At 36.5% G+C, this 12926-nt stretch overlaps 1 long non-coding RNA gene across 1 annotated transcript; it reads left to right on the top strand.

Annotated features, from left to right (window-relative positions):
* Positions 1-3195: 3195 nt before the first annotated feature.
* Positions 3196-12323, top strand: LOC148253544 (uncharacterized). The gene is made up of 3 exons (XR_015812788.1): positions 3196-4399; positions 8999-9070; positions 12072-12323. It is a non-coding gene; the product is annotated as an uncharacterized LOC148253544 (long non-coding RNA).
* The last annotated feature ends 603 nt before the right edge of the window (positions 12324-12926 follow it).

Genomic DNA, 12926 nt, shown 5'->3' with positions numbered 1-12926 from the left:
TACGTAAGGAGATCAATGTAAAAATGATAATAATTTTTCAACTTATAATAGAATAAGGTTCTCTCACAAAACCCTTCTTTATAATTTCTTTTCATGAATTTATCATAATGTTTTCTTGTTCTTAGTCTTCTTTTCTTTTACTTGTAAAAGTACATGGTAGAACTAACATAAGCAAATTAGTTAAATATAAGAGGAAATCCATAATTGGATTGTCATTAGTGGGAGCTATACGCTTTAATTGCTACTTTAAGTTATCTTCTCTAAGAAACACATCTATATCTCTTTCTTATTTGTAAGTCCATAATTGTAAGTGCTAGTTTGCTGGGCGTGGGGGGATTTATGGGGTTAGGGTCGGGGATAAATGGATGAATTATGAAGTGACATGTTACTAAGATGATGCCGATCTCAACATATTTAAAATAAAATCACATTTTTTTGACACATCATATACCATATTATTGGTGTACAAAATATGAGCAGATCTTAATAAAGAGATCAAATTTGGACTCATCTTGTAATGGATAGAGAGAATCTTGAAAAAAAAAATAGTTTAATAAAAGTTTTGGATATTGTTTAATAATGCAAGAAATATTTTGACATGTTAGTTGCTACTTTGAGTTGTTTTCTATGTGAAACACATTTCTATCTTTTTATTTATTTGTCCACGACTATACGTGTTGATTTAATGGGTGTAGGGTGATTGGTGGGATAAAGGTGAGAGATAAATGGATAGATTATGACGTGACATCCAATCTATTACAAAATTTTGCTAACGTAGGTGATGACATGTTGCTAAGGTGATACCTATATAAACGTATTTAAAATAAAATCACATACTTTTAATAATACAGGGTCTGAAAAGTTGGTCAGAAATAATTTTTTTTAAATTACTAAAAATATATATAAATAGTTGTATCTTATTTTATCTTAAATTTTTAGAATTTTTGAGAAAAATAGAATCAATGGCGAAATTGAGAACAATTCTGAGGAAAATGAGTGAAATTATGAATGAGGTGGGTGTTTTTAAAAAGAAATTTAAAAACAGAGGGTAAAATCGTAAAAAGAAAAAAGTATGACCACGTGGGACAACCCTGTCAGCAGCCACGACGAGTTAGAATGCGTCGCATGGTGGACACGTTGACGTCAGCTCTGTGAGGGAGCCCACGGGGCGATCCGCGTGCCTAGGCAATCTGAGGCCTAGATCGCATCCTGCGTGCACGAATGGTCTAGATATATTTCCTCTTCAGATGTGATTGGACGGATGGGTCGCGATATATGACATAGATTCACCCATACAATTGGCCTAAATAGGCAACGATCAAACGAGTCTCCTCGTTCCATGTCGACGCAAATGAACGACTAAGATCAAAGAGAAGAGAGGTATTTAAACCTCTCTTCAGTCGGCCCAAAAAACCCTAGCCAACAACCCTAACCAGAGAGGAAGAAGAGGGTGGTCGGAGGGAAGACCAGCTGTCGGAGGGACGCTGTCGCCACTACACCGAAGCCACAACCGACACTAAAAGAGGTAAATTTTTTCTTTTCCACCCAAAATTGAATTTTGAGCCTTCCCACAACCATATTGGAGCAAAAAGTGCAGCGAGTGAGCCGAAAAATATGAGCAGAGGTTCCTCATTCGCTAGCAGACTTTTAGTTTTTTTACCTTTTTCGGCCGACCGAGGTGAATCATCTCCGTGGGTAGCAGAGTCGGCGCCATGGCGGAACCCTAAAATTGGCCAGAAAAGTTTTAAAACGCCTATTTTGGTCTTTTAGGGTATATGAGGATACGTGACATGTATTTTAATTTATGTAGAAAAAACCCAAGAAAGCTGGTGACTGCCATGAGCCGCAGTGGAAAGTACAATATTTCGGACACCGATCCAGGGTAAAAATCCCTCACCTTTTTTTCTATTACGATAAATTAAAACTTATAATCAATAACATCATATTTTGTGAAAATTAGAAAATCCTAAAATTAATTACAAGTAACTAGTGAGCTGTAGCAAGTTAGTGCATATTTATCATAATTTACTGTTCATTTTCTCTTATACTACCTAAAATGCTTACTATTATATTATGTGCTTTAAATTACTAGTTTTAAATTATTTTCTCAGTTATTTAGTTTATCTAACTGTATTGCCCTCATATGTTAATTTGTTTTGTAATAAATATTCTAATCATGATTTCTAGATTTACGTATCATCTATTTGTCGGACTTGATGTTGATTGTCAATATGAAATATCAGTATATAATTGGTGACTGGTTGATGATGTGGAACATATGTATGAAAGGTTTATTGGATACCCTAAGACATGGTGTACGGACCCAATGCACAAAAAAGTCATATCATGGGCATTATCTCAGTTGAACAGGGCTGAGAAGTTCCATACCGGAAGGTGTTGGGAGGTATAATTCACCCTCATATTGCACGGGGTATTAAGGTGGTGGTATGTTTTGACGCCCATTATTAGACGGGGTATAAGGACGACCATTTAATCGATAACTTGGATATTGAGTTCACGCGTAGGGGGACCCTATAGACACCTAGCAACACTAGTAAATAGGTAAAATTGTAAGTTGTTATTTTGCTCATTTAAATATGAAGTCAAAATGTCATTTGAATTATTGTCTTCATAGGTCGATTTTGAAAACTCATAACAATAAGCATGGAATAAACATTTTTACGTTAAATGAATTTATCTAAACTAATGGCTCCATTATTTGTTTTATAATTTTTACTAATATTCGATTTTCCGTATTAGTGATTAGTGTGATATTCTTACTAGGCTAATGTAGCTAATTCCCTTATTTAACTATTTTAGATAAAAAATACCAAGATTCGGATCTTGAACAACAGGAGGATTGTGAGTAAAGGTGACCTCTCAGACCCTATCAAAGTTGCCAGTGGAGGTTAACCCCATAGAATTTTAGTTTTATTTTTATTTCTGTTATTTTAACTTATTTAAAAATGACATTCCCGTAATCTTATTTAGCATCATGATCTATTGTATAAGAAATATAAACCCCTAATTATTATTTGCTTCTGCCATTACAATATATATTCTTTTTTCTTAAGGTTTTAGGCCTTTATGTTGGTATCAGAGCCGCGTTTCTTAGAACTATTCATTACACAGAGATTTAAAAACACTAGAATATAACCTGACACTTAACCCTCTCTTGTGAAATGTAGGTACAAAGATATGAAGAGAGGGAGACACTCAATAAACCAAGCAGCCCAAGATGCATCGATTCGAGAGGATGTTGATCGACTCTTTAAGATGCTGGAGAGACTTATCTCCGCCCAGCAAACCAGAAAAATAAGGAGGGAGCTGTCTGACCCTCCACCTCTACCACAGTTTGAGCCACCCCTACAATGAGAAGATCTAGTGCCACCCCGATACAGTCCTACTCCTCTACCATATTATCTGGTATCGCCACAGTACATTCTGGTGCCCCCACCATATAACTAGGAGCCACCACAAGGCCACTCGACCCTTCCTCAGCATAATCTAGTCCCTCTTCCACGAGACCCAGTTTTACCCATGATAGACCCAAGCTACATTAAAAGGTACAAGAGACTAAATTCATTTATCTTTGCAGGGGCATCCTCATTCGAAGAGGTTGATTATTGATTAATAGAGACAAAGAAGGTATTCGTAACTCTTGGGGTGGTTCTCGAATAGAAGATTTTACTTGCCACCTAAATGCTTGTTGGTGAGGCAGACCGCTGGTGGCAGCTAAAGCAGGCCACCTTGCTCGTTCCAATCGCTTGGGAACAATTCCTGATAGCCTTCAATGTAGAATAACTCCCAGAGCATCTTCGACATTTAAAAGAAATAGAGTTTGCACACCTGATCCAGAGTGAGATGTCAATATCTGAGTATGCCCAAAAAGTTCCTAAAGTTAGACTAGTATTCTCCTGAGAGTATGATGGATGAAGGCAGAAAGGTAAGGAAGTTTGAATGGGGCATCCGTCCTGAGATCAGACAATAATTGTATGTATTCGACCTCAACACCTACTCAGCAGTCTTGGTAAAGACACAACTAATAGAGAGGAATCTTCGTATCTTTCTTCTAGTAGTGAAAATTTTCAGACCCCCTGTCTCACATTGCAGACTAGCACCTACTGCCTTGATTCAACAAAACAAGAGAGCTTGCCGATGACTCAAGCTTATTCTTAAGCTCCAGTAGTAGGAGACGGTAGGACTTGCCAGCAGTGTGGTAAGGATCATTAAGACCGACTCTATCATCGCCTCAATAATACCTGCTGCATATATGGAAGTACCCAACCCTATGCGAGAGAGTGCCTGCGAAATCAGAATCAGGCCAGACCTTCCATCCAAGGGAGAGCTTACACCCTTACCCAGCAGGATGCTAAAACCAACCCGGACGTGATACAAGGTACGTACACTATTTGTAATCACCTTGCACATGTTTGATTGATGTTAGTGCTTCACATTCTTTTGTCTCACATGCTTTTGCAAAAAAATTGAATGTGTTATCTGGAAGTCTTGATTCTATATTATTTGTGTCTACTCCTGAGAATGTGACACTATTAAGGGAGGTCATATACAAATCTTGTATCCTAACAATAGTAGATAGAAAATTGAGTGTAAACTTGATAAAAAAGAGACACAAAGAATTTTGATGTAATTTTAGAGATGAATTAGTTAGCGGTGTATCACGCCACTATAGACTATTTTAATAAGAAGCTTGTATTCAATCTTCCTAATGAATAGTCATTCATAAATTAATAAAAGTTTTAAATATTATTCCCTTATGACAATTGCATTGTTTATATAACGCTTTAACTCAATTGTCTTTTCTATATTAGAGAAACCTAAAAAAGAAGTTTGCATTCAAGAGATCCCTATGGTTCAAGAATTTTTGAATGTATTTCCTGATGAACTACCTAGATTGTTAGTGGATAGGGAAGTCGAATTTATCATAGACCTTCAGCGTGACACCCAACCAATCTCAGTTGCTCCTTACCATATAAGTCGTATAGAGATAGAAAAACTGAGAAAATAGATAAAAGAATTGCATGATAGTGGGTTCATCCGATATAATGTATCTTCTTGGGGTACTGGAATCACATTTGCAAGGAAATGAGATGGATCGTGAGATTGTGTATTGACTACAGAGGATTGAACAGAGTCACAATCAAGAATAAGTATCCCCTCCCTCGGATTGATAATATTTTCGATCAATTTCAAGGTGTTCAAATTTTCTCCAAGATAGACTTGCGTTCGAGTTACCATAAGGTAAAGATCAAGGTAGAAGACATTCCCAAGACAAGTTTCAGAACTAGGTACAGACATTGTGAGTTCCTAATTATGCCTTTTAGGCTAACTAATGCGCTAACCATTTTTATGTACTTGATGAACAAAGTTTTTAAGCAATTCCTGGATCAGTTCGTCATTATGTTTATTGATGATATTCTGGTTTATTCAAAAAGTAGAGATGAACATACTCATCAGCTGACTCAGGTTTTATAGGTTCTGAGGAAAAAAAAAACTGTATGCAAAATTGAACAAGTGTGGTTTCTAACTTGAGCAGATTACCTTCTTAGGGCGCATAATATCAAGGGATGAGGTGTCAGTGAATTCTGAGAAGGTTGAGGTAGTACTCGATTGAGAAAAATTGACTTCGGTTAAGGAAATCCGTAATTTTTTGGGAATAATAGGATATTATCGTAGGTTTGTGGAAGGATTTTTTAGCCTAACTACTTCATTGACCCGACTTATAAAAAAAATGTCAAGTTTGAATAGAACAAGTATTGTAAAAAGAGGTTTATAGAACTCAAGAATCTGTTGACTATCGTACCCGTTTTGGTTATACTAAGTGGGACAAGTGGATACATAATGTATAGTGATGCCTCCTACCTACGGTTGAGTTATGTTTTGATGTAGTATGAGAATGTCATAACCTATTGATCCAGACAATTAAAAAGTCATGAAAAGAATTACCCTACCCATGACTTAGAACTTGTTACAATTATCCACACCTTGAAGACCTAGTGTCATTACTTGTATGGGGAGACTTTTGATATTTATACAGAATATAATAGCTTGAAGGATATATTCACTCAAAAGGATCTCAACATGCGTAAGAGGCGTTGGATAGAGCTCCTCAATGATTACGATTGTAAGATTTTGTATTACTCGCGCAAGGGCAATGTGATAGCCAACGCGCTCAGTAGAAAAAGTGCAGGTATATTGGATCACTTAATAGTTTCTTAATGCAGGGTAATAGGGGCTGCACAATATATATGGCTTCAGGACTTAAAAGAGGGTTACATGCTTGGCGCATCTAACTGTTCAACCCAAACTAATTCAAAGCATAAAGGAAGCCCAATTAACCAATTCTACCGTAATAGCTCTCAGGAAGGATACAAAATAGGAAGTAAACCCATAATTTTTAGTCTCTGCCGATGGGTTGCTCAGGTTCCAAGACAGAGTGTGTGTCCCATATTGACAGTGAACTAAAAAAGGATATCATGACAAAGGTTCATACCTCAAAATTCACCATACGTCCCAAAAGTAATAAGATATATTAAAGTATGTGACCCTGATTTTGATGGAGCGAGATGAAAAGAGAAATTGTCAATTTCGTCTCTAAGTACCTTGTATGTCAACATGTTAAATCAGAGCATCAATGCCTAGGTGGACTACTTCAGCCATTACCGATCGCATAGTATAAATGAGAACATATCACATTAAGTTTTATAACAAGGCCGCCTAAGACATGCTCGGGATATGATACTATCTAGGTAATTTTCGACTGGTTCACCAAGTCCTCTCATTTCTTGGCTATCAAAATAACTGACCCCTTAGACAAGTTAGTAAGAATTTATATCCGAAGATAGTCAAACTATATAGAGTTTCGATGACAGTGGTATCCAACAAAGACTTTAGGTTCACCTCTCGATTTTGGTTTAGTTTTCAACAAACAATCGAAATGAAACTGTCCCTCAACATCGCATTCCACCCTCAAACTGATGGATAATCAGAATGAACAATTCGCACATTGGAGGATATGTTCAAAGCTTGTGTTCTGGACTTCAGAGGCCATTGGGATGATCATCTGCCCTTGATAGACTTCACGCACAATAAAAGTTACTAAATAATTATCGGCATAACCCCGAATGAGGCATTATATGATCGACCCTGTAGGTTGCCGATCTATTGGGAAGAGGTGAGTGATAGGAAATTGTTTGGCCCAGATCTTGTAGAGAAGACCACAACCAAGATAGTCAAAATTAGGAAAAACAAACAGACAGCTCAGAGTAGGCAGAAAAGTTATGCAGACATTCAAAGGAAAGATTTGGAATTTGGAAAGGGCGATTAGGTGTTTTTTAAGGTCACCTCATTCAAGGATATTAGTAGGTTTGGTAAGAGGAAAAAGTTAAATCCCTAGTTCATTGGACCGTTTGAGATTTTAGATAGGATTGTTATATCCGCCTACAGACTAACACTACCTCCAGAACTATCAGAGTCCATAATGTGTTTCATGTATCTATGCTACGCAAGTACAACTTAAACGCCTCGCATATCCTATCTCACAAGCCACTTTCACTCTAGGAGGATCTATCCTATGAGGAGATACCGATAGGCATTTTGGATCAGAAGAGTAGAGTACTCCGCAACAGAGAAATTCTCTTCGTCAAGGTCTTATGGTAGAATCACTCAAGGGAATATGTCACTTAGGAGCTGGAATCGAACTTTAAAGCCCAGTACCCCCAACTCTTTAACTAGTGAGAGAGCAACAAATTTGAGAGACAAAATTTTTTCTTAAGGGGGGAGAGTTGTAACACCTGGGTCCAAAAATTTGGCATGGGATAATTTTTTTTGAATTAATAAAACTATATTTAAATAATTATATCTTATTTTATTTTAAATTTATTGAATTTTTGAGAAAAATAAAATCAGGGCGAAATTAAAAATAATTATGGAGAAAAGAGGCGAAATTATGAATAAGATGGGTGTTTTTTGAAAAGAAATTTAAAAATAGAGGGTAAAATCGTAAAAAAAGTATGACCACGTGGGACGGTCCTGTCAGCACTACGACGAGTCAGAATGCATCGCGTGACAGACACGCTGACATCGGCTCCATGTAGGAGGCCATACAGGTGATCTACGTGCCTGGACGATCCGACAGCCCAGATTGCATCCCACACACACAAACGGTCCAGATGCATTTTCTCTTCAAACGCAATCGAACAGATAAGATTAATTGTGATGGACAGCCTAGATTTGTCCACGTAAGCAGCCTAAACAGGTAAGGATCGGACAACTCTTCTCGCTATATGTCGACACAAATGAACGGTTAAGATTTTATAGAATAGAGGAATTTAAACCTCTCTTCAGTCGCCCCCAAAAACCCTAGCCGATAACCCTGACCGGAGAAAAAGGAGGGTAACTGGAGGAAGACTAGTTGTTGGAGGGACGCCATCGTCGTCGCACTGGAGCCACCACCGACGTCGAAGGAGGTAAATTTTCTCTTTTCAACTTGAAAATTGAATTTTGAGCCTCTCAACACCCATATCGGAGCAAAAAGGGCAGTGTGTGAGCCAAAAAATACGAGTGAAGCTCGGCCAAGCCGTCGCAGCCAAAACTCAAAGCCCACTCCGACAACCCCCTTCATATTTTTTATTTAAGTTAGCCGAAGGGAAATCTCGGCTGCGAAGGAGGAACGGCAGAAACATCGCACTTAGAGACCTTATGCTAGTAGGGTTTTGGTTTTTTGTCTTTTTTGGTTGACTGAGGCCTTCTAACTTTTTTTTTCACAAGATTACATGCAAACCCGGCCAAAACTATACTAAACCAACTGAAAATGGCTAGATTGAGGCAAATTATCACTGTGGGAGAGGGAACCAACGTTGGAGCATAGCGGCGGCGCCATGCCAGAACCTTAAAATTAGTCGAAAAAGTTTTAAAATGCTTATTTTGGTCTTTTGGGGTATTTTTGGATACATGACATGTATTTTAATTTATGCAGGAAAAATCCAAAAATTTCAGGGACCACCAAGAGGCATAGTGAAAAGTATGTTATTTTGAACACTGATATAAGGTAAGAATCCCTAACATTTTTTTCTGTTACGGTAAATTGAAGCCTATAATCAATAACACTATATTTTGTAAAAATTAAAAAATCTTAAAATTAATTATAGGTCACTAGTGGAGGCAGAACCTGTAAGTGCATATTTATCTTAATTTACTGTTTATTTTCTCATATACTGCCTAAAATGCTTACTATTATATTGTGTGCTTTAAATTACTTTCTCAGTTATTTAGCTTATCTAACTGTATTGCCCTCATTTGTTAATTTGTTTATAGTAAATATCCTAATCATGGTTTTTAGATTTACGTATCGTCTATTTATATGATTTGATGTTGATTGTAAATATGAAATATCAGTATGTAATTGTGACTAGTTGATGATGTGAAACATATTCATGAAAGGTTTATCGGATACCCTAGGAATGGTGTACAAACCTGGTGCATAGGAAAACCCTACTGTAGGTATTACTTTAGTCAAACAGGACTGAGAAGTCCCATACCCCAAGGGGCTTGGAGGTATAATTCACCCTCATACTGTATGGGATATTGAGTCTGTGACATCCTAGGTGTCAGTTAAGGCAAATGGATGTCATATACAAATTCAGAATAACGAGTGTATAATAATATTTATGCAGCGAAATCAAAACCTTAATAAATTCCTTACAGATATATATATATATAATGTTTTAAATACATACATCACCGAGGCCAGAAGTGACTACAAAATACAATACATAGGGGCCACTTCTTTCACTATACTACTGGAATTCATCAGAGTGCGGGAGCATACATGCACTTAGACTTATAGTTCCTCATTTTTACTTCATCTAGGGGGGGGGGGGGGGAGAGAGGGAATAGAAATAGTGAGTTCCATATGCTTAGTAAGAAAAATAATATTAAATTAACATCGTTATCTTACTGTTTAACTTCTTCGTTTACCTAACTCATCATTAAGAAAAATTATTTCTTTAAATATTAAAATAGTACGTTAGCACAGAAAATCAAATATACATATATCATGTCAAATAATAGAGAAAATCAAATAAATCATGAAATACACAGATTTTTCGCGTCATGCTTCGCGAAGTTGTTACAAACTTCCCTCTTTAAGGGCAGATACAAATACAGATATAGATTTCTAACTGCCCAAGTGGAATGATCAGATCAGATACAGATACAATAATTTGCTCAGACCCACTTCTAGCTGGATAAACCATGGTACAATCTATGATCACGGCCGTACTAACCATAGTGGTCCTAACAGATAATTTATAGTTACAAGATTACTTAACCACGGGTGACCCCTACAAATAGTATGATACCATTCTCATTAGAGGGCACGCCGTCATCCACTGGGAGCGGTCCTCTTATATCTCTCTAGACCAAATAGGGGAGGAAAAAATAGATACCGTAAATGGCAAGGGGAACAAATAGCCCTCATAGATAAAAAATCTAACGAGATAATTGATGCAATATGTATGTTAATACAGATACACTTTAGACCATACATGCTTCATTTCACTTTTCTCTTTTTTTACTCTTTTATTTTACTTTTATTATCACGAACTACATATTATATTTATTATATGCAAATTCATCAAGTGTCAGTAAATCATACTACTTGAAAATAAGAACAATTCGACTCATTTGAATACAGAGGTATACAAAACAGATAAAATAACTATTATATTAAATTTTCTTATCTAAAAATATTCCTTAAGACGTCGAATGTAATACTAGATTCTTTACCAAAATCTTGATATTTTCTCTTTCACCATTTTTCTTTCTTTCTCTTATTCTCTTACTATTTTATTATCTCTTTCTCTCTCTCTCTAAACCTTTAAAAAAATAGAAGAAATGGAAGTGTGGAGAGGAAGGGAAGGGGAAGGGCAATTTATAGAATTTTAGAATTGTTGGATTCGCGCCAAGTGGCAAAATTCGATGAAGAAAGAAGAGAAAAAGATTCTTGGCATGAAAAACGAGGGAGAAAAATTTCCCCATCGGTGGCGGCGGTGTGTCACCCAAGGCAGCAGCGGAGCACTACCCAAGGTGGCAGAGCCCGGCCAGAGCACTATAGTTTAGCCTGTAGGCGCACAGGCCTGTAGCCATGCGCGCAGGCTTACTGTGCATGGGCCCCAGGCGCATAGGGCCAGTCAGCTCAGTCTTGCTGCACGGACGACGCGTGCACAGTGTGCAACACTAGTCCGTGCACAGTGTGCGGCGCTAGTCCGTGCACGAAGTGACGCGTAGATGGCCTGTCTGCGCGCAAATGGGACGTGCACACTGTGCACTCATCCCGTGTGTGCATGCGTGCTGGCGTGCAGATGGGATGTGTGTACTGTGCGCATATGCGCGCACACAGTGCCTAGCACCCGTGCGGGTAAACTGTCCTCTCGCGGGATTTTTCCCGCGAGCAGTTTTTCTCCCGTTTCGCCGTTTTTTGATTTTTTTCTAATTTTTTTTAAAAACAAAACAAAACAAAATAAAATAAAAATTAATAAAATAAATAAATATTAAAATCATGAATTTCGGGAAACAACGTAAATTAATTTAGTTTAAGGCGGCCAAATGCTTGAATAAATAGAGTTCCAAATCATTTTAGCATAGTGATAGGTGGGGTGTTACAGAGGCGGTTGTATGTTTTGGCATCCGTTACCGGACGAGGTATGAGGATTACCAGTTAATCAATAACTTAGATATTGGGCCCATGCGTAGGGGGGACCCCTATGGACCCCCAACGCTACTGGTAAATAAGTAAAAAGATAAGTTTTTATTTTGCTCACTTAAATATAAAATTAAAATATTATTTGAGTTATTGTCTTCATAGGTCGATTTTAGAAACTCATAACGGTAATCATGAAATATGCGCTTTTATGTTAAATGAATTTATCTAAATAATGGCTCAATTAGTTGTTTTATAATTTTTAATAACCTTCGATTTTTTGTATCAATTATCAGTGTGATATTCTTATTGGACTAGTGTAGCTTATCTCCCTATTTAACTATTTCAGATAAAAAAGATCAAGATCTAGATACTGAACATCAGGAGAGTTGCGAGTAAAAGTGACTTCCCGAACTCCATCATAGTTGCCAGTGGAGGTTAATCGCATAGGATTTTAGTTTCATTTCTACTTATGTTATTTTAACTTATTTAAAACGGACATTTCTGTAACCTTATTGGGCATTGTGATCTACTGTGTAAAGAATGTAACTCCTAATTATTATTTATTTTCACTATTACAATATATATTATTTTTCTTAAAGTTTCGGGCCTTTACACTTTTCGACATGTCATATACCATATTATTGGTGTACAAAATGTGAGCAATCTTAATAGAGAGATCAAATTTTGACTCATTTTGTAATGGATAGAGAGAATCTTAGAAAATGTTAGTTTAATAAAAGTTTTGGATATTTTTTAATATAAGAAAAATTTTGATATTTTGGTTGCTACTATAAGTTATTTTCCATGTGAAACACATTTCTATCTCTTTTTTTAATTATGAGTCTATGACTATACATGTTGATTTAGTAGGTGTGGAGAGATTGATGAGATTAAGGTCACAGATAAATGGATAGATTATGACGTGACATCTAATCTATTATAAAATTTTGTTAACGTAGGTGATGATATGTTGCTAAGGTAATATTTATATAAACATATTTAAAATAAAATCACATGTTTTTTTGGCACGTCGTATACCATATTAATGGTATATAAAATGTGAGCGAATTTTACGGAAGATAGAATTTTAACTCATTTTGTAATTTATCGAGATAATCTAGGAACAAAAGTAGTGTAATAAAAGTTTTGGATACTTTTTACTAATACAAGAAATTTTTTTGATATTTTGGTTGCTATTCTG

This window comes from Carica papaya, chromosome 6 (genome assembly GCF_054855325.1).
Source record: "Carica papaya isolate Zhongbai chromosome 6, ASM5485532v1, whole genome shotgun sequence".
Lineage (NCBI taxonomy): Eukaryota > Viridiplantae > Streptophyta > Magnoliopsida > Brassicales > Caricaceae > Carica > Carica papaya.
This window is presented reverse-complemented; position numbering and strand designations above follow the sequence as displayed.